Below are 23,858 nucleotides of genomic sequence, written 5' to 3'. Positions count from 1 at the left end.
TTAAAAATGAGATATTACCAAAAGATGCCACATAAATGATTTCTTCCACTCCACGAAAATATAATTTAAAACAAAAAACAAAACAATCAATAGATTAGAATTAAACTCCAACATTTTCTATTTACTTTATTCATGAGCTGTTTAATTATTTAAACATAACTTAACACAACTCATTGTGCAATATTTACCTCGCCTGTTCATCGTTCTATGTGTAATCGCATCCCCTAAATTATTCAATAAAGACTTAGACTAAAAAAACAGCTGGACTGTAGACAGGCCTCCTCAAACAATGACCAACTCTCCCGCCTCCCTCAAATCTCCCCAGAGAGCAGAAACCTCGAGAGAACAGCTCATTTCCACTCATGTAGTGATTTGCTCCTTTTTCAGTCCGACATTCATTTCATTAAGTTTACCAGGTTAATTGATAATCAATACACTGTATTGTTGCTATGTTTCGATTTTTGCTGCATGCCAATATATTAATTTGTTCTCTTGTGGTGATGAAAATTCCAAAGAACCCCAATATTTCCTGTTCTGCATGTTAGTAGCCACAGTTTTGCAGAGATCCAGCTCTATCTTTGATATTTTGTAAAACCTGCTGGGAACTTCTCCTGGATTTTCTGACCATTTATTGTGTTGTTATTTGCATATATACTGAAAATGACCCTATCTTAAAGTTGTAAATAATCCTTCAAAGAAAAACAAAACAAAGTTTGTCCTTCCTATACCTTTTTTCTGTAATCCTAGGCTGTTAAACATTAACAATGACATGGCTAACAACACATAATCTGAAATATACTCACCATAACAGCGTTCAGTGATGTTACAAACCAACAGCATTTTTTCTTCACCTTCCACATGGCAACACTCAAGGTGGAGATTGTAACCATCCTCTAACCTGCATGGAGTTTTAATGATTACTGAATTACTGAGGATTAAGTCCACAAAAAAGATTTAGTCAAAAGGAAGAGGAAGAGCTCCCTTTCAAGCAACTTTAGCTCAAGCCAAGGTCAGTTTAAATATGTGTCTAAGAAAAAGCTTAGGGTGATATACTGCAGAAAAAAGATGGTTTGTGGCAAGTTATTTAATTGGCAATTGTTTTATAAGTTTGTTTTAACTACCTTTATGTTCATTTAAGGGTTACAAGAGTATTAGAGGTAAATTAATGGAAGAGGGAAAACAAGGAAAGCATCTTCAGTTCATAAGTTAGCAGTGATTAAAAAGTACAACATGAATTTCTCTGTCTGTCATGAATTTACCTCCCCTCATCACCACTCTGATGCAGCAATCCATTTTCTTCTATTCTAGGAACTGTGGTCCTTAACATGTGTTTGACCTTGCTTAGCCTTGTTAATTCATACATTTGGAATTTCAGTTGATCCATCAATATATCAATACATAATTGAGAAAAGTGCAAATACAGGAGTGCATGTGCAATGTGTGAGTTTGAGAGTTGCTGGTTTATGACTAATATGTTCTGTCAACCCAACAGACATCTGACATGATGAATTTTTTGCATCTTCAGGTTTTTCTTGCTGCCTTTAGGCATGATTTTTAGTCGATATTAGCTCTGTGTGTTTGCATGTGTGTGTGGACCTTGTTTATCTTGGCTTTCATTCATAACCTCAATCATAAGTAAGGAAACATGTTTTGGTCTCATAGGATTCTGCTATACATATGAAATATGTAGACTGACTGCAAGCGGTAAAATTAATGGGGGCATATTTATTGTCTTGTTTCAAGAGGGGATGCAGTTTTTATATAATGTTTCTGTACGGTCACAGTATGGTAGGTTCCTCCCATATTACTACTGAGTTTAATTCAAACCATGTGTCCAAGGTTGTTTAACTGATAAATTCGGGTTGTTGAAAGGTCTCTGTTAATTTATAGTTAAAAATATTGAATATCTGACAACAATTTAAATGTTTTTTTAACTGAAAGTCAACAGTAGAAACAGTAATCTCAACTTTTAACACAAGGATTTGATCTGTGTAAGTTTAAAATGGATTTACCCTCAAAAGATGCCCGTGAGGGACCAGCTCTGACTGGGAGGCTTACCAATGCATGTGCCAAAGCTTTTGGAGTACGTAGTTTTTAGACCATTTCCTGCACAGTTGGATAATTTTTCAGAGCAGCCGTTTTGCCCTTTTAAATTGAACATGCCCGACTGATGAGAACAGTGAGGGGAAAGTTGCCCTTGGTTTGTCTCCACCATTATCAGAACACTAAGCCTGCTGGAACCAAAGGAGGAGGTTGTATATTGCGCGCACTTTCTGAAGTGTTTTTCAATCAGTAAACCAAACTCATTTACGATGATTAAATTTAAGCAGTTCTTGTAGAGACCAGTTGGCGAAACATCAACAATCTTCGTCAAAGTATTATCATACAGATGTTCAATGTATGTCAGTGATTTAGCTTATTAGATTTTTAAGTTTTACATCATGACTACCATGTGGAACAGGAAACTGTTGCCTGTTATTGATTATTCTGATATCTGCTGGGTACTGAAACCCCAAAACATTGGCACTTGAAACACAGAGTATAATCCCTCAGACATGTGGACATTTATAGTTAATAGAAGATAGCTGTTAAAATGTTACCTTGTTCAAAATTAAACATCAATACTTAAAATGATTTTTTTCACCACATTGCATGTAAAACAATTCAACAGTGTGATCATTTTAACAAAAAAACCCTATTTTTTTTTTTATCGATAATAGAACCGTGAAAACAGCAAACAGCATATGTGACTTTGAAATCATTAGCTTGTCTTGACTTCGATAGCACCAAAGCTCCTGACTTCCTCAACTGGTAGTGGTTTTGCATTAGCCTGCAGGAAGGATCAGTTTCCATAAGTATGTCTTGTTTGACAACTTTTGACCGACTTGGAAGTGGTTTGGTTGCTTATATGATAATTGCATTACACCTATAACAGGATTACTAAATGAGAGTTGGTTTGATGGATTTCAATGAGCTTTAGGACACAATGAGCTTGAATTACTGTCATACATTGCCACATGATATACTATACAAACCAGACTGCTCACCACATTTAACATACAACAACAAAAGCATATTTGACTGATTTTTCTTTTTTTGCCCTTAACTGTGGTGAGAAAATGATACATTTGTGCAGTAGCTTATACTTTACAGAGACTTCCAAGATATTTTGACAGCTTAATTGCTTCACATGAAGAAAAAGGATAAGCCCTTGAAAAGTTTGGAACATTATATAGCAAGTTTGTCTTTCAAATGGTGGAGACTACAACATTTGTAGAGGGCCATCAATGATCAGCTTTTCCATTATTCAGGCAAGTGTGGATCCCACATCTAAAACAGTTGACTTGCCACATCACCCTCAAAATGCCCAGATCTAATTCTGAGTCCACTAAACCCCCTATATGACAGGCCCCAGACCCTTACCAGGGGGTCTGGTGTCCCATACTTCCAAAGCACTACCCAAAGGACCCTCTTAGAGACATAGTCAAATAACTTAACCAAGTCCAAAAGTACATGTAGACTGGCTGGTGTAGCGCAGGGATCTCCAATTCTAGTCCTCGAGGCCCAGTGTCCTGCTGGGTAATTAACAAACTTGCACAGAATACAAAAACAAACGGTTGGAGATCCATGTTATTTGACTGAGGTGTGCTACAGTAGGGAAACATCCAATTGCTGCAGAACACTGCCTGTCAGGGACTGGTGTAAAGCATTTCCAATGTTACACAAACAGAAAGAAAATCATATTACTTCTCCTAAATTATTCATTTTGAATGAACCAACGCAATCAGACACTTTTGAACACGACCAAAGATGTGTCTGTAGTTTCCCATGAGTGTGTCTGGAATTGCTAGATTCATCAGCTGGTAACAATCAGCTATCCAAAGCAGTGTATTAGCAGTGTTATATTACAAATCCGGGTCCGTTCATATGTTAGAATGACAGCTGAGTTTGTTACATTCTTGTGGAGCACATTTAGCATTGCAGTTCATTTTGCAGTTTTTTTGTGATCAGCCTGTAAAAAGGATTGGAATTCAACAACAATTGGGAAAGAATCTCGACATTTGATTTTTCTTCAGGAGAGTAAACCCTTTTACTTTAGATCAAATGCCAGTCCACTTTTTATATTTGGGTAGCCTGGTGTTTTCTCATTCTTCCCATTATTATCTCATAGCACCGCTTCTAAATAATATTATGCTCAGCCTGTTGAAAATGGACTTAATGGAACCATTCATATTGAAATTTATTCCAGCGTTCACCTACCCTAACTAGGTCTTGAGGCTTTTCTGCATCGTGTGGATTTAGTCGGTTAGTGGAGCAGAGAGTGAGGGAAATGAGGCTATTTGCATCAAGAACATCGCAAACTTTTCTCACTCAGTGTCAGGGTGAAGAGTCCTCTGGCTAAATATAGCCACAGTGTCTTGTGTGTTCTCTTCGACCTACACAACTCCTTCAACCCCCTAACAAGCTTGAGAGAAACAAGCTGCATAATAAAAACCATAATGCCACTTAACTAGAGGAAGTTGAAGCCATTATACTCTGTGAAATGGCTCTTATTAACCCCTACCAACTAGGATTAATCACTATACAAGTGAAACTCTGCATGCCCATGCACATACACAACCTGGCTTTTTCACAGATAAAGGCATCCATGGTGTAATAGTCGTAAGGTGCGGTGATTACTCTTGTCATTTAGATGGAAAAGATTATAATGATCTCATAATTTTGACCTTGGCCGGAGGCTTGATTATACACATGGTCCTAATGTGCAGAGGCAAATGATGATTGATATGATTAATGATGCCTGCCAATCACAGCTCATGCTCCTCTTGGATTCAGGTGGGTTAAAGTCTTTTAAAACAAACACACAGCCACACAAACCTTTAAGATTTATGACTGAAATCGATAGGCGTCTGCAATCTCGACTGCGAGGCTGTTTTCTTTCATACTCAGCAAGAATGTGCTGCATCAAATCAGGCTATACTATTGTTTTTTACTCTTTGGTGTTGGTAAAAAAAAAAAAAAAAAGCATCATGTATGAATGAAATCGTGACTGAGGGAGTTGTTTGTATGTTTTCTTTTTCAGCTCTTAACAAATTGCTTTATCACAGTCCACACCGGATCACTGATGTGTTGTATTTCCAATATATGCAGCTTTGGTCGTCGTTTCACTGGATCTGCTCCTACACCTCTCCTCCCGTGCACCCCACCACACCTTCTCCTTATTTCCGCAGAGCACTCAGGTGGAAAAGCTTTTCATTTGCTAAACAAAGTGGAAGGCTGCCACAACACCAGGACGTAATGGAGAATGATGGGTGGCCCCCAATACCTGGAATCGTGGGACAAAGCATAATTACTCCTCCTGTCAACATCACAGCATCCATCACTTACTGCTGTCCCGCCCGAAAGGCAGTGAGCTTTTCCAAGCAGTGTGTGCATACATATTTGTTATGTGTGTGAATTTAGATATTTTGTCAACATATCTGCGTGTTCACTTCACTGTTACATTAGTGTGTTTTATTTGCACGTAGCCACCCGAGCAAAACCTCACAAGCACTCATCTGAATGCAAGTGTTGATAAACACTTGTACCATGCCGACACAGGATTTTCTAAAGTAAGAGCTGAAAAATATCTTCTTTTTTTTTCCTTTTTTTTTTTGTCTGCTGATCTTAAGGAGAGCAGCAGACTTTAACAAGCTGATTACTTTACTCAAAGCGTGACTGCCAACCGTGCTGCAATAACGAGGAGAATCCATTTTGTGGCGCATACAGAGCAAAGTGCCCGAGTCGATTCAATAAATTTCACGTCAAGATATGGGTTTGTTTTAACTCGTTTTTTCTCTTTTTGTTTTTTTGTTTTTGTTTTTTTTCTATTAAAGCATGGAGATAGCATCACAGGAACTTTCATTTTCAAGATTAAATATATTATCAGTGGATAACAGAACAAAAAACAAAACTAATCAGTTGAGACGGAACATCTAAGAGGTCAGCCATTTAGTTAGTTCGTGTTTAGAGGTACTATCCTACAACTTTTAGATGCATCTCCTCGCCAACACACCTGACTCAAATGGCTTAGTTCCCTCATTCAGGTCATTCGGCTCTTTACAGGCCTCATAACGAGCCATACATTTGGTTCGGTGTGTGTTGGAGATGGTTTGCATTTTAAGGTTACAAGATGGCAGATCTGGAGGACCAGACCTGGAGACTGTTGGCCTGAAGCCTCTGCATGTGAAAAGCAACGTAAAATGAGATTTTTACTCTGCTTTTGTGTATTGTAGCATACTTAACATTCTCCATATTTTATCATTGATGACACAAAGTCCACAATCCATTCCCCTCTACTGTTGATGTAAATTTTAGGTTGCATTGTCCACTAGATTCTGTTTAGTTAGGGAATCTGTTCAGTTGGAGGCTCAGACCAGCATTGCATTCCCGCTGTACATCTCACACTTATCGGACCTTTTATAAAATTATTTTTCACTCTTCCCCCAGAGGTAAGAAAACAGAGTTCCATCGGGTCCTAGAGGTTTGGTTGATCAAATTCCACTCAGAACTTTGAACAAATTTTTCCTCATCTAACCGTGAGCTATTTCTCACACCCAGAGTTGCCTCTTACCCCATGATTGTGTATAATTTGGTTGTTTACCCATGATTCCATGTGCTAAACCATCTGCACTTTGTTTTGTTGTACACTTCCTGTATTTGTATGGCTTAAAACAGACTGAGACTTGCGTTTGTCAGTGGATGGAGTCTACGTCTTTGATTCAAATAAGGACTTGTTTGCATGTTCACAATACCTCAACTGAAGTGGACTTTCCAACCAAATGAATGAGGATTCAAATAATACAGGTGTGAATGTGTTCTTTGAAATAGAAAACAGAACAAAAAAAAAAAATAAATAAAACATGGTGCTGAACATATAGTTGCATCTTTGAGAGATAAATTACCTTCCTAAATTTAACCTTATAATGTCCAACATGTATTTATATAGGCATATTTCATACGTAGAGGTTCTGAGACATTATACATCACTTTATGGTCAAAACTTAACACAAAACACAATCTGATACTTGTCCTCTGCTTGCAAATAGATACCACAAAGCTAAAAAGTAATCTACAATAATTTCTATATCTAACATGGTAATAAACAGTAAATATTCCACAAAAAATAGTTGTTTTTTTTTTTTTTTAAGGGCGAAATAAAAACCACATATTGAAAACATCGGACTTAGCATTTTTCATGGTCGGGCCTTAAAGGTTTAGAGAGCCCATATTATGTTCACTTCAGGCTTTACATAAATGCTACGGCATACTGGAACAATTTAGCATATTTTAAAGCAAAAAAGCCTTTTCTTTTATTTTTATTCTTCACTTCATCAGTCAGTCTTTCCAGTGATTATGTTGAAGACGCACAATAAAACTTTTGTCAGTTTGAGCGATACACCTCCTTTATGGCTAATTTGGCATCCATCTTCAGTCATTATTGTAATGTGAGCCCCCTGTAGGACACATCCTCAAGGACTGGAGTTTGACACTCCCTGGAAGTCCTCCAAGTTTTCACTAGGTACGTGTGCACCATAGCCACGAATTGCAACCATTTGTAGTCAGTGATTTGGCTCATAGCAAGCGCATGGCGCCAGAAGCTCCTATAGGTAGACACTTTAGGGATGCAAGATATCGTATCATTACTGTAGACACCAGGGAGAAGTTAGGGGTTGTGTTCAATTTTTTATTTTTTTTTTGTGTATGTCTGTGTTTTGTTTGTTCCTTCATAGATAATTAGATGTTTTGTTTTGTTTTTTTTTTCCTGGCAGGGGTTTATCACAAGATTTTATGTGACCTATATTCATTCGAAAGACCGGAAAATGAACTTCAGGCAGGCTAGATGACCTTTTCTTTAAAAGTAACCCTCTCCATGCTTGTTATCGTGTGAACTCATGACATCATGTGTGATCTTGCAATTCTCCTGTGATTCTGCGATTTTGCAGATCCCGACACACACACACACACACACACACACACACACACACACACACACACACACTAGCAAACACACACACACACACACACACACACAAAAAGTGTTAAATTGTTGAGATATCTTTGTTTAAAATACATAAATAATAGAAAAAGACAAATCTAGCATTGACTAACTAACAGAAAAATGTTACTTCACAGAGAAACTAAAGAGAAACTTGGCTGCAAACTTTTTTGGAGTAGAAACCTGCATTTTTGCACATATTTGTGTCAGTTCTTATTTCAAAGTGGAACTGAAAGTAAAGTGGTTCATGTTAAACATCAGCTGATGTCCAGTAACCACATACATCTCTCTAAACATTAACAAGTGTTAAAACAATGTTGCACCATTTTTCTGTGTTTGTATTAAATCTAAATTAATGGGGCAGCAAATTCTAAATGAAATTCTGCTTGAGCCCTTTAAAGGCTCGGGTAGAGCCTGTGTGTGCCATGTTCTCCATCAACACACACTCATTTACACATCTTTACAAATATCTCCCCTTTATTCCAATTGTGTTCAAATAGTTGTGGAATTACACTCATTTCACTGTGGAGAAAAACATTTTGAGCAGATGTCCAAATAGGGAGTACTATTAAGACAAGAGCAAAGGAAAAAATGGTAGGGATGGATTTTGGACAATGTAGTTTCATAAAACCTTTACATAAAATAAAGCAATAATATGCAATATAATATGCAATGAAAAAAGAAGAAATGTCTTTAACTACTTCTGGATCTTGTAGGTAAAAAAATGTGAGTTGCTTGTCTCATTGACGGCACCGTAAACACAACTAGCATTGTACTTATACTTTAAGTTTGGCCTTTTTAGGCTAAGTTGTTGGTTTGATCCAACCTTCACTGCCTGCCACAAGATGTCGGGACTGAAAGAACCAGGTTGCAGCAACAAAATCCACAAACTACAGTATGTTCGTCTGAAGTGGTGGTTGGGCTCTGACTTGGCGATAAGGATGGGACGTCTAAAGGGAACTTGCAGAAGCTAATGCTTTTTGACATCAAAAGGACTCTGACATGGTTTGGACTTAAACATGCCTCTGGGGACCCTTTCTTTGGAGGTTTTCAGAGTATGTCAGCTTGGGAGCAGAGCTTGGGGTTATCACTAATAACCTAATAGACACATTCAATCTACCCAGGGAATGAGGTGGGATCACTATGGAATAACTAGGAAAGGGATGTCTGGAGGACAGTAAGGCAGTTTTTACTGAGGCTCAGCTTGGATGGATGGATGATTTTTAAAGGATTTCGGATTTTTAAAGGCTTCAATGGATTTCCCAAACAGAAACATATGGTGGAATCTGTAGTTTCAAATAGTGTTGTTAATTTTAAGTGTTTTATGTTTGAAATATCTTTATTTATATCAACCTATTCAGAGGTCTTGAACCACATAGATTATTTTATCAACAGGAAAGAAGAGCAAGGGTGTTGAGCTCAGGTCCTCAAGGGCCACAATCCTACAGGTTTTCCATGTATCCTTGTTCCAATGCATCTGAGTCCAACTAATCACTGTCCAGGATTTCAATGTTGGATCTATTTAACACAAGTCAGGAGTGTTGGAACAGGGATCCATCAAAAACCTGTAGGGCAGTGACCCTTGATGACCAACTTTGAGCTCCCCAGAACAAGAGGGTTTGGTGAGAACTTATTTGACCAACAGAATTGAGTCAGCAAAGTGATTTCCAAAAACAACTTATAGATGGAAAGTATATAAGCATTTGTATGGTGTACTGCGCATCTTTCAAAGTCGACAACTGGAGGAGAAAACTAGTTTCAGGACTAAAAAAACTGCTTTCTGTAATGGATGATTTGTGTCTTGAAGTAATGTTCTTGCATAGGAACAAAAAGACACTACACTGACCCTGATAGATTTATCTGGACTGTTGGTTGATCGATCGAATTTTCACCTGAAAATGCCTCCATGAAGTGTGACTGACAAAAAGCCTTTCTCAATGTCAGGAAATCTGGAGAAACAGTTGAAGTATCCCATATGACACTCGAGCTAGATTAAAATTTGGTGACAGATGGTCTTATGGGGGGATAAATAGAGCGACTTCAACATTATTTTAAAGGCAGAACTTTAGCCATTTTTTCCATCATGCACCCCCCAATGGACAGGTAATTTGGCATCCATCTTGCATCTTACCCAACCCGTTCGCTCTCTCGAGCCAGCATAAGACAAATCTTAAGATGACTCTTGTTTTGTCCCTTTCTTTCTTTTAATCTTATTGCATTTCTTTGCTGAATATGTGATGTTCTGTGTTCAAAACAGCCAGTGTGTTTTCTAGCGTTAAGCAAAACTCTGCTGCAATGTCACGCAGCGTCCCGGATGAAAAGTTGTATAGTGTCAGTTTCTCAGAATCAGGATGACTTTGTGGCATCGGCTCCAGAAAGGCACATAGTAGATGTCGCTGTGTCACTGAACAGGTCCACTGCTTGGAGTTTTAGGGTCAGAAAGTTGCATAATGCATCTTTAAGTAGTGTTGGGTCAACTTGGCAATGAACAGAACAGAATAATTAGTTTTATAAAGCACTTTTCAGGACATCCATACTGTTTAACAGTTATTCTATTTCAAATTTACACTCCTTCCACTCCTGGAAGTGTTACACTACTTGTGTCGCCACACATGTTGCTGCGGCAGACTGACAGAAACATGGCAGCCAAGTCCACCTGCATTGCACATTTATGTACCAGCATGCCAACTCTGGAGACAAGGATGGTGAAGTGTTTTGCCTGAGGACACAACGCCCGATTTGAACAGCCAACCCGCTGGTTATTGAATTACCCTCTCTACCAGCTGACTTAGAACCACAACAATTGGCAGCCAATGTTCAGAGGCGAGCTTTGGAAAACGTTTACAAAGTATTCCCTAAAGAAAAAAAAAAAAAAAACTTTTGCAATATACGTCTGTTGGCACATCTTAAAAAAAAAAAAAAAAAAAAAAAAAAAAACACCTCATGAGAGCATGAAAGCTTTTTTTTTTTTTTTTTTTTTTTTGTCTTGTCCAGCATTTAGGCAAGCAGAATGATGGTCTGGATGCTGTGTTCTGCTGAGCAAATTTTCTCTCTGCCAAGGGAAGCTTTATAGATATATTGATCCCCTTGACTTTCTGAATTTTTATTTTATTTCTATATTTATTTTGTATTATTGTTTGAATTGTAGAGTTTGTACTGCTGGACCAGAGAGGACAGACGAAAGACAGAAAGAGAAAGGAGAAAAAACACCTCATAAGAAAAGGGAAAGGGATAAAGGGAGAGAAAAGGGAGAGAGAAAAAAAACTAAAAAATAACCCAAAAACAAAAAGAAAAAAACAACCTACAGATGTATACATATACACACATACATACACACACATACATATACACATATACACACATATGTATACACACACACACACACATATATATATATATATATATATATATATATATATATATATATATATATATTTATACACATATATACACACACACCTCTATGCACATACATACGTACGTACAAACATATACACACTCGCCAGTATTAACACATATACATAATCATAGTAACTAAACTATGAATCTAAAAAGTTAAATATAAATGAGAAACAAACAGAAATGAGAAAACTAGCTGCTGTTAGTGAATAAAACTGCGTGACGACTCGGTGACTGTGAAAGCTTTTTAAAGATATTTAAAATGTTTTTTCTAAGTTGTTTTCTTCACCAGTTTTTATTGTGATATTTAGGGTTTTGTGCAACTCGGGGGGTCATATCCAATCTGACTTAGTTTGAACTAAGTTACTGTTTCTGCTTTACAAACTGTATTTACAATCACATAGTCACAATCAGGACAGTGTATGCAACCCAGTTCAGTGCTACTTGACCTTAGGATAATTTTTAGGCAGTGTCAGTACAGTTTTCTGTGTTTGGCTGGTGGTCAAAATAGGCATTGTTTCATTGGGAAGGGCAAAGCATCAAAATAGGAATATATGTAGAATATAGAATATATGTAGTAATATATGTAGTAATAGTGATTTGACCTGGTTGGACACAATGGTGAGAAATCGGCCATCTACTGGTCTGTGCTGTTTTCTGCTTCTAAAGAAAGAGTTCAGCAGACTGCTGTGTTTAAATTGTCATTTATGCCATGTTATCAGTGATTTCAGCAACTCAGAGCACGGAGAGAATATTATTTATAGTCTTTATCTAAAAATAGATCAAAGACTGCTCATGTATATTTTATTTCTTTTCGCACTGAAGAGGTCCCAAACATAAACTGCTTTCCATCTCTTTAACCCTTTATGGGAAAAGTGACTATTTTTGATCACTTTCTTTTCTTTCAAACAGTATTTGGCATAAAACTATTATTTTCAATAATGTAACAACAGAATGGAGGTCTTGGTACATACCAGAAGGAGAATTTCATCTTAAAATTTCTAATTTCAAGGTATTTCATTGAGTGCCTTATAAAATTTACATCCATTCCTGTCACTGTAGGGTATATACTATCACTCCTCTTTAGCATATTGCAGAATGTTTATATCAGATCTGTCATGCTCTCTCGCTGGTTACTTATCAGATTTAATGCTTGGAAGGTGTGACAGCCATGCAAACAAAGTAATAAGATCCCTTTTCTGACCTTTACTTGTTCCTGAATGTGCATGCTGCCTTTCTGCCATCATTCTTTATGCCACACCGGGACAAGAGGAAGGAACATGGATTGCAAGAAAAACTTCCTTCTCCTTTGTATTTTCTGGCAGCTGAAGTAGACGCTGCTTTATGTGAGTGTCTCTAACATATGCTTTTGGTAACACATGCTTCATTTATTAATTAGTAAAACAGACATAGCTGCATATCCTTTCATTTGATATACTGATGACATTATATGGTTGCTCCCTTGTCTCCATCACAACCATACATTGAGGAAGATCTGTGCAGGTTGTGTATTGATGTGGAAACCTTCTTTTTTAAAATGCTATGTCTCCACTATCAATGCTACAAGTCCAGGAGTTCTTTAGCTTAGTAATTCTTTGTTTGGTGGTTAGAAATACATTATGTAGACATGCATTTACTTTGTTTAAATTACTTTTGTAATAGTATATTTAAAAGGTAAACAAGCATAAAATGCAGGAGATTAGTGCCTGTACTACCACATTGTAGCCACAGAATAAACATTAAAACACCAAGTCCTTCTTAAAGCTTTTGTCTGAGGTGAGGTGGTTAGTTACTCCAGACTTTATGACTGTCCTCCATCTCTCAAAGCCATTTGAAGCCGCCTTGAGAACGGAGCAATTATCCGCTCCTTTTTTCCTGGCTGTTGAAATGAAGGATTGACTCATCTATACTGTCTCAAGGGGTCCATAGCTGTCCGGGCTGGAGACACCTTCTCACCAATTGTCACCTTTCCTGTGGTATCATTAAATCTTTCGCAGCCGCTTGCAACTGGCTGCTGCCTGCTGTTCTTAGCTCACACACCCACAGAAGTGATCAATAAAGGTCAAAACGCCATTCTACTCAAAAGGTTTTGTCGGCAGCTATACGACCGCGAGGGGGGTCGACTGGGAGTTGGTTTAAAGATGCAATTAGCACATTGTCAAAAATGTGCTCTCTGCAAATGAGGGAATAATCTTGTGTTTTTAAAGTCATTATTAAGCAGTAAGAGTTTAAATAAAGCTGAGGTGGAATCACAATATAATGATATGGCACACCAGGTTATTAAGAGATCCCTAAGGTATTATTTTTCATGCTACTGAAAGCTCTGACTCTACTTTCTATTATTCAGCTGATATGTTTAAGGGCCCCACTAACACAGGCTAATCTTTATTGGTGAAAGAAATGGTTTTATTTAATTACCTCATTTAATTATTGAATGAAGTATTTATTCATTGTAAATGGGGGTAAGAAACAGAATTCTGATAATAAATTTGAAATTGGATTTGAAATTAAGTTTGTGATTCTCGATCAGGTATGAGGCTGTACGACAGGAACGATGAAGCTTTTGCTTTTATGGATGTGCACACCATTATTATAAACCTGAATAACTGATGAGGTACTGTTGGCAAGGCAGGTTTATTTGTATTGCACATTTCATGTACAAAGGGATTCAACATGCTTTACATAAAATGTTAAAAGCATTACAGATGGTGTAAGGAAAGCATTACCAACAAATGGCAAAAATGACAAAATTATTACAATTATTAAAGCAAGATAAGGTGGATCTTACTGAGCAGATTTCATGCATAGGTGCATGAGAAAAGAAAGCTTTTTAACATGGATGTAACTGTGTTGACATTCCAGAACGACTAAATGCTCCTCATTTATGGTTAATCTGGACTCTGGTCTGGACTAGTCAACCTAAGTCTTTGAACCAATTTCCAATTTCTGGGTCAAAACTATTCTGGGATTTGTAAACTAATCAAAAAGGTTTCAAAATCTTTTCTAGCAATCAGGTTTTTGTAGTGATTTCCTTTTACGTAGCTGGAAAAACATTGGCAAAAATAGTCATCTCAAAATAGTCACCAGCTTAGAAGCTGCATTTCACAAGTTGTTTTTTCAGCTCAGGGCATCATGTAACAGCTGCATTTTGCTTTATGGTACTTTACAACATGCAAGTATCTGGATACCAATACATTTGCCATCTTGAAAGTGCACAGGTGATTCTGCAAATAAATACAAGAGAGCATTATAACATGTAGTAAATGATAAAGACAGCAAGGCTAACTTTTACTGGTGAAAAAGTGCTAAGTGAAGAGATGCAATGCAAGATAGATACTGAAGTAACTTTTTGGCGTCACCAAGGTGGGAAAGTCTGCCAAAGTCCAGTAGTGCCAATAAAAAAAAAAAGGCTGTTTTGTTTTTAAATTTTTGAAGTACTTTGTTCTTTGTTTGTATGAAACATGCTGCGTAAGTAAAGCTTTTATTGTTTTATCATCGTGGGTTCCTGTTGAGGATGAGCGCCGTTTGATTCAGTACAGCTCTCTTGTGTCTCCACATTCAACCAAACCCTTACAGGCTAGGTAAGGTATAAATTGGTTAGCATCAGCTGTCTTAACATGGCACAGTGCATCCCTTGAGTTATAATGAAGAATGTGACAAAGAATCAAAAAACGAGAATGGACATCCAGCAGTTGGTCTAATTTATGATTGGCATGTGGCTACAACAAATAATCCACTGTGTATTCGAAACATAGCACTGTTCCTGCTTTATGACCTCCTCTCTTTAGGGTCACATTGTTAACATTGGGACCCTTATTGAAAGGTTGGCAAGAAGAAAGACTTTTCTTAGTTTTTACCTGTGGAAATATATACTGACCTGTATGGACCTAGACCCATTGGTGGAAAAGGGGGCTGAAATATGTTTCAGTATGTATGGTTTGTTGTTTGGGCACATTGTAGTGACCTTTTTCTAGCGTACAGTATTCAACCAAAAGTTTAGCTAGTAAAAGATTCAATATCATCGTTTTGAACATCAGGAGAAACATTTGGCTTTAAGCTAATTGGTCACAAGCCTGAGCATCCCAAGAGGTTTACCATTTCAGGAAAGATCAGTCAAGAAGTCTGTGAAAATATTAACATGACCAATAACAACACAGTTGTTGAGCTAGTTCCAGCCAAATATGTTTTTTAGCCACACAAAGTTATTTAGCTTCCAGGCTGATTCAACCACCAACACATAATTCTGTTTCAGCTATCATGTAATATGCTGTATGTTGACATTCGGCTCTCTGGGAAGAGTCTATGGAACAGGGCACTTATCAAACATGCTGCAATGACTTCTATTACCACCTCAGAAGCTGAGCAGTGTTTACACTGCTTTTCTGTTTTCTCGAACAATGCCATGCTATATCATTTTCTTCTGCAATGTCAGAAATAAAATGGGTGCGACACAGCTGCTACGGTGTTCTGCCTTAAGCCAAGACTCAGCTGATATGTAGTTTGACTGAACATGCTTCAGATTGGCCAAAAATTAGTTAAGGAGGGTGTAAGGAGAAAAAAAATTGAAGATTTAAGTTCAGTAATTGGTCTTCAAAGTATCCTCGTCATTGACTTTTGTCCGTTTGCCCCAGATCTTATAAAAAAAATATGTCATTGCATGTAGGCCAGGTTCCGGCCATGTTTTATGAGATAGGTGGAGACTGAGATGAGCTAAAAGTACTACATCAAAAGTGCATGTCAAAAGCGATGGCAAATTATGACATTTATTTAATTTGTTGCCCATTCTTATTGTCAAACTCAGTTTGTCAGCAGTTCATTTTTTTTGATAATCTTTCCATTATTCTGATTAAATAATTTTAAATGCCAAGACCTACTGGTATCTGTGCAACAATCTTTGTACGGACGGTTCTGGCCCAGTGGTTCTTCAGATGCTCCCAAGATACAAGTCAACATGAATTCTACGGAATTTGTTGAGCAATAGTAATGAGACACCTGGACACTACTGTGGTGAGGTGTTGTGGCACTTGAGACAAGGATGAGATCTTGTGGAAGACCCAGCACACACTGGAGGAACTACATCTGTCAGCTGGATTGGAAAGGCCACAGTATGGGCTGGAAGAAGTGACCAGGGAGAAGACAGTTAGGTTTCTCTGCTTAGCCCGCTGGTCCTGCAACCTGACCCCAGGTAAACAGAAGAGGATTGACGAATGAGATGACAAATGTCTCGGTCTTACATTCAGGAAACCAACCATATTATTCCAGACAGCTGTTCATTTACCATTGATGCAATGTCAAAATCTGTAAAAAGACAAGATTTTTGATGAATTTAAAGCTTCAATGGATGTTTATATAACAGAGCTGTACTAAATTAGGCTGCCCCATCCTGAGCTGAACCTCTTGGTGGAAATGACACTGAAACAGTCAATCAAAACTTTAATTATATAGCACATTTTATACAAATAAATACACCACAAAGTACTTAAAAAATTTTAAATCTCCAACTATTCATTTTTAAATAATCTTATGTAGATGCTAAAGGTCCATAAATTTTTCTAAAAGTGTATTACCTGATGTTCAGCCTTGGACCTTTGTTTCAGCCATTCCAATAGTGAGCTTGACAGAACGGGCTGTTTCTGGGTCTGAACTTTCAAATGTTCATGACTGGGGCCTTTCCACACATACTCCAGACCCCTATAGATGCTAGTTCAGTGATTTTTAGAGAGTAGACTCAGCTAGCCAGGGGTGTGCCAACTCCAGTATCTTTTAAGGGGAAGTTGTTATTTCCTTTCTTTGGGTCCCAAAGGGAAAGGTCTCTTACTCACCCATTTGAGGGCATCTTCAGTTGTAAGTGGAGCAAGAAAGTGAGAGAGGTGGAATAATCTTCTTATTTTTGGGCATCGTACACAGCCTATGTAGACACAAATGTGTGTTACAAAACTTTTAGAAACGGAATGTTGTATAATGTAGGATCCTTAAAGCAACACTACTAAACTAAAGTAGAGTTTTGCCTTCTCCGGCCCCTCCCTCCACTTTCGGACGGCGAGTTGGATGGATGTGCTGCTTTGCTGGCTGCGACCTTACTTGGCTGTCTGGGAGATCCCACCCACCCACCCCTCCCATATTGTGTGTTGTCTATTGTCTGAATTTGTGCTTATGCTTAGAAGTGTGTTTTTTGGTTGCATCTTTATCCTTCCCCATTTAGGTGAAGTGTACAGATACTTCTTTATTTTTCCAACACCCACCCATCCTTCCTCATGTCATCTATCCTCATTTATAAGGCAGCACGGTAAAACTGGCTGCAGGGCTAAAGATCAAGTTTCGTTCTGTAAACTTGTCAATTGTACATATATCTGGATGTCGAACCTTGGACCAGCTGGCTTGAACCTTGAGTTTCCCCTCGTGGATAAATAAAGTATTTTTTATTGGATTTTCAAACAGTTGCACCAGATACCAAATCTTTACTTGGCATCTGTTGTGCATCCCATGTTTTCTTTGAGCTCTTTCCAGCAAGTAAAAGTCAGTCTGATGTTTACTCTTGCCTTATCCCCTTCCTTTATCACTTTTGCCATATTGTTTCCTTTATTTCCTGGCTCATTCAGCCAATCTTTAATTTTTATTTGTTTAAATCAACCAAAGTCCACGTTCAAAATTACCATTGTGCTGCTTTTACTGGGATGCAGTGCCATAACTGATGGCAGTAATGGAATATTTTGGGTCAGAAGGAATGGGTTTTAAGGTGTGGTTTCCCTACCCTGAAATGCTACTGCCTAATGACAACTCAAGGAATGTACTTGAAGATTATCAGTATGCCTTCTACATCAGTCATAAGCACAACATTTTATTTAGAAAAATATTGTTGCTATAAGGTATCTTCTAATGCAAGGGTTAGGGTTCTGTAACTTTCTACCACCATAAACAATCTAATGGTTGTAATTAGGCCCATGTTTCAGTTTAGCGCACCACCAATTAAGACTTTACGGTCTGTGTTTGTGTTGCCAAAAACAGCTGACAATCAGATTATATGAAATTGAATCTTACAATCTGGTCAAATAAAGATTGACCATCTGGCAACAATTAGTTAAGGTTTGCATGGACAAAACTGGGCAACAAAAATCATTTAAACAAAATACATGCTTAAGAGGCTGTGTGAATCAGACCAACAATCTGCCAATGTCTGGAACATTCTCAGCGTTTGTTTCTCTTGTCTCATCAGTGTATGATTCACTGTCTGCACAGTTGGACTCCGCCAATGTTATTTACAGCCATCACAGCATTTTAAGTAATTTTAGTCTCTTGGTAAGAGGAATTATTCTCATAGGCTGTAGAAATGTTTAGTAGGTTGACTTTGCAAGCCCATTAGACTAAAAGAAATGAGAAAACTCAAAGCTTTTCTAGTTCCTTACATTTTAGGTTCACGGTTGGGCTGCAGGGTGGCATGGTGGTTAGCACTGTGGCCTCACAGCAAAAACGTTGCTGGTTCAGTCCTCAGCATGGGTGGGGTTTAGACAGTGGCCTTTCTGTGTGGAGTTTGCATGTTCTCGCCGTGTATGCGTGGGTTCTCTCTGGGTACTCCAGCTTCCTCCCACCGTCCAAAAACATACATGTTAGGTTAATTGGTTACTCTAAATTGCCCCTAGAAGTGAGTGTGAGTGGTTGTTTGTCTCTGTGTGACCTTGCGATGGACTGACGACCTGTTCAGGGTGTACCCCAACTTTCACGCAAAGACTGCTGGGATAGGCTCCAGCTTCCCCGCAACCCTTAATCGGACTAAGAGGTTAGGTTAATAATGGGATTTTGAAGGGGCACTGTAACTGCTCCATGAGTCTGAATATAAGCAAAAGCTTTACTGGCACCAATCAATTTTGGAGTCAAGCATGTTCAAGTCTGTTTTGATCCCCCTTGCAAGTGACATCAGTGCCTTTTCAAAGGATCTATACTTTTCATAGAGGATCAAAAACACTTTTTGGATTTGGATTGGATGTTGTCACATTACATGTTTTGGTACATTTGATTATCTTTAATGCATTCATACAGCAGTTAAGCATACTGTAAGATTGGTAAATAAATGAGCACCCATATTCATAGACATGAAGCATAGCTGTCATTTATGGAAGAATTACCCAAAAAGGGCATCTTGAAACTACAACAAAAAATTTATGTCAGTTTATAGCCTAAGTAATAACAACCATGACTGTGAAAATATCCCACACGCAGTTTTCCTTTCTTAAGATGGAGTTGAGCATGAAAATGAGCTACAGTTATCCCTAGAGGGGCTTAACAACTAGTTCAGCTGTAACAGTATGGTACAAACATAATGGGTGTTGTAAGGGGGATAAAGTATTCGCCCCATTGCCTTTATTTAAACGGCTGATGTCTTAAAACATGCCAAGTTAAAGATTATCTGATCACTTGCTCTTATAGCATGTTCCAGCTGTGCCTGAATGTGGAAAAGGCAGAAAATCTTTAGCCTCATTAGATACAGATGATTCAACAATGCTGTAGGAAATGGTTCATTCAGACCAAAAAGATGTTTGCATGGCTTCCTCCTTTCACTGCTACTGTTATAAATTCGGAAGGGGCCCTTTGTAATTACTTGTTTGTGATTTGCAAGTGCTGACACAATTTCAAGCCTTGATGTTCAATCAAATGTGCCATTGTCTAGAAAATAGAGTGGCCCATAATGAATCTGCAAAATTCCCCAATATGCTAAATGCCTGTCCTCAATCAGTGTCAGTTCAGACAAATCAGCATCGTGAGCATTTGGGCAAAGTAGTGAAGGCAGCAAAAGCAAAGGCCCTGATCTCTTTCTGCTTCCTTCTTGACAAGTGTTTCGTAGTCCCACAGATCTTGTACCAGCCAAAGGGGGGGTGCATCAATTGCTCTACTGAATTTCCATCCGTCTTGGTGGATGATTTCCCTTGTGGTCTCTCGTTCTCTCGTCAGAAACGGGAAGGGTGGGTGGTTTTTTCAACATCCCCGGTCTGTTCTGCTCTTCATCTGGAAAGAGTCTTTCCAAAGTGTGATTGAGCGCTGAGTTAAGTGGTCGACGGCAGGGCGGTTTTTTGGCTCCTTTGCCTGATGAGGTGCGGTAGGGCGCAGATGCCAATTTCTGCACAGGCAAGCAGATGCACTTCACACCGGGGATGCTTTCCTTTCAATTAGTCCCAGCAATCAATGCTGTCTGTGTTGGGTAATCTGCTGCACTGTCATTCCAGCAGGGGGAAAATACTCTGAAAGAAAAGCACAATAGAATAAATCCAGGGAGTGAAAGAAAAGTAACTCTGCAGATCACGAAGCATGCAAAACTCTGCTTCAGAAATGAATTAACATGTTTATGTGACTCATCCCTCCTGGCAAATGTAGAAAGCAGCATTGCTCCTGGAGTTATTCAACTACCATATGTTGCTCCTGGAAGGCCAAAACAAACAATCACAGAAAATTATGAGGAAGAAGAAGAGGGGGAAACAAAAGAATACACTGTGGGGAAGGTGGTAAACATGCTAAAGCTCGTATTGCACACTTGTGCAATAAGAAGTACTCTCAAATTCTACTGGGGAAAATTGTGACAGCAGTATATCCAAACCCCTTTTCAGGTAGCAGGATGGGGATAGCAAGTGATGATTATAAGATATGCATCACAAAACAATGTAAATGATTGTAAATGTCAATCATAGGTTGTACGGTGTCACCGGGCTCCCAACTCTGAACCTAACAATGCACCTTCACCCTGAACCCGAGTGCACTAAGGAAGGCAGTGACAGCATGCAGCATGTGTCTTAAGCCAATAATCTTCTCCACAAAGGTGTTGAAACTTTAACAAAAACAAACCTACAGATAAAATGTCCAAACAGCTGTTAAAACTAGACACATGTACCAAGCAGCCAACAATGTAGACAAACACACCTGATGAAGACAATCAAGTTTCCTGTTAGGCAAGTTAAATAAAACGCTACTTCGAAAGGGGATTTACCTAAAACTATTCAAAGATCTGATGAAAGTTGTTCAGTCTGTACCATATTGTGGCTTCTTACACCATATACCAGTTGTTTGTCAATAAAAAAAAAGAGAGAAATTACTTTTCTTGCTTCCCCAAGTAGCTTTTAGTTTTAGCTAGCTCATTACGATTCATTTATGGACCCCCAGAGGAGAGTGTTTTGACTGGTATCTACTGTAGATAAGACACTGACAACACATAAGTACTAAATTGAATAAATAGCCATTTCGTTTATTATTTCAACCTGACTCCCACACATACAAAACAGCTCTCCTAAATCAAACAAAATAAATAAATAAAAGAAAAACCTTCTAAAGAGCATGATAAGAGTCTTGTAATACCTTTGGGTGCAGGCAGCTCTCAGGATATGGTGCAGCGCACTTTTAGTAAATAACATTACTTTGAATAATAGACCACCTTTCCAGGACAGATAAGCTGGTCTATTCGGAAAAAGAAAGATAAGAAGGCATAGAGGGTTTGATAAGATCTTGCAAAATTTAATAGAAAACATCAGCATAAATTTGCATCTTTAACCACCGTTTCTATGATGAAAGCAGATTGCTAAATATGGTCAACTTGCTGTGAACCAGTATGTAGATTATTTAAAGAAATTCAATGCACTTCATATAATAAAAGACCATTCTGTACTAGACTGTGTTGACAATGCAAAAACATACTTTCAAAAGGTTTAAGCTGGCTTTAAAAGATGCAAAATATTGCCTTATATAAGGGAGGGCAGGACTTTTTTTTTCACATTTTAACAGAAACGACCAATGTGGTCTTTGGGGGTGTTACAGCTGCCCCCCAGTTGCCCATCAACCCATTTTCATTCAGCCTGGAAACCATCATCTGGCCTCCCCTTGGATGGGATTGGTTCCTCGACGTCACCTGGTCTCTTCGCCGTCTCTGAGTGGCTGGCCTCTGCTCCAATGAGGATATGACACCTCTCCAATCAGGATAAAGAGCACCAAGTTCTTCATTCAGTGGCAACTGTGTGGTGGCTACAGCTTGCCCTCTCTGAGACTGGTTTATTTTGGTGGTTGGTTTTGAAGAGCCTTTAAAGCCTAGTCTGTAGTTTTGTTGGCTTTTGTGTAGCCTTGGATCTTTGCTGGTTGTTTTGATTGTTTAATGCCCTGGGTTAAAGGTGCTTGATTGAGTTTGTGTAAAATTACTCTGTTCTAGTATCTGTTTTTTCTGTACCATGTGCCCTTCCAATTGGGCTTGTATTGAGTTATTATTTTTCTGTGGGACAATAAAGTTTCCCAATACACTTTTCAGTCTGGCACATTTGTTTTATGTTGCGGCTCTCACCCCGAGTCCGCTGGGTCGTAACAGGGGGGATAAGCAGGAATCTAAGTTTGGATAGATAGATCAAGGTTAGATACTAAATATGAACTCATTCCACCTGCAGATTGCAGTATCAGTCTCATCATACATATTCTGGATCATTAGTATATTGCACATCCATCATGATTAATGACACCATCATTTCTCATGTGAGTAGAAAAAGGTACTAATTTCACACTCTCATCTCTTTGCATTATATTAAGTCACACTCCGAAGTACGAGTGAAATGACATGGCAAATCAAATGAAAAGTGTTTATTGATGCTATTAATCTAAAAGAATACAGATAATATCACACTTGGGGTATCAGCATGCTTGTTATGTTTTGTATCGTGAGTTTTAATGGCCTCTCTTTTCATTGAGCTTGTGACATTCTCCTAGTCAACATAGTCATGTGATAGCTGCTTTTATTTTATGTTACACTGCTGGAGAATTTTAGTGAAGTAAATGATATTGGATCAGTCAAGTGAGTCATATCTGCATGGATTCGAATAAAGATTATATTGTTTTCAGATTGACATGTTGCTGAGATCAAAGGATTTTTTTTCCTTTATACAGCTGATACTCGTGTGCAGCCCATGTATGTAGTGAATTAAATATTAAATGCAACCTAATTATTTATTCTACTGGGAATTATCTTCAATATTAAACTAATGTTGAAAATTTGAGTAGTCTTTGCTCATTATTCCTTCATTAATTTTTAAATGACGTCCTTTTATCAGTGGCAGTCTGTCAGGGCCATGAACGCCTTTTCTGGATACTTTGAGACTGTCAGATTTGGTGAATTAATCTGATATGATTTATATATTTATAAATTTAGATAGATTTTATCTAAATATTTTCATTTTAGTTCCTTGAAGCCTGTCTGTTTTTTCTTTTTACATCTGGTGTTTATGCATTAAGATAGAAAATTAAAACAATCCAAACTGCTTTAAGTGCTATCAAAACACCTTTTATTGTCTCGTTAGACATATTCTATATCATCAGATACTTGTAGTTGTAACCAGTTAGCACTGAAGTCAAGCCAGTTATCTTTTCAAACAGGCTTACACACTGAGTATTGGTTATAAAGGCAGATATT

Source organism: Telmatherina bonti (assembly GCF_933228915.1).
Source record: "Telmatherina bonti genome assembly, chromosome: 24".
Classification (NCBI taxonomy): domain Eukaryota; kingdom Metazoa; phylum Chordata; class Actinopteri; order Atheriniformes; family Telmatherinidae; genus Telmatherina; species Telmatherina bonti.
This window is presented reverse-complemented; position numbering follows the sequence as displayed.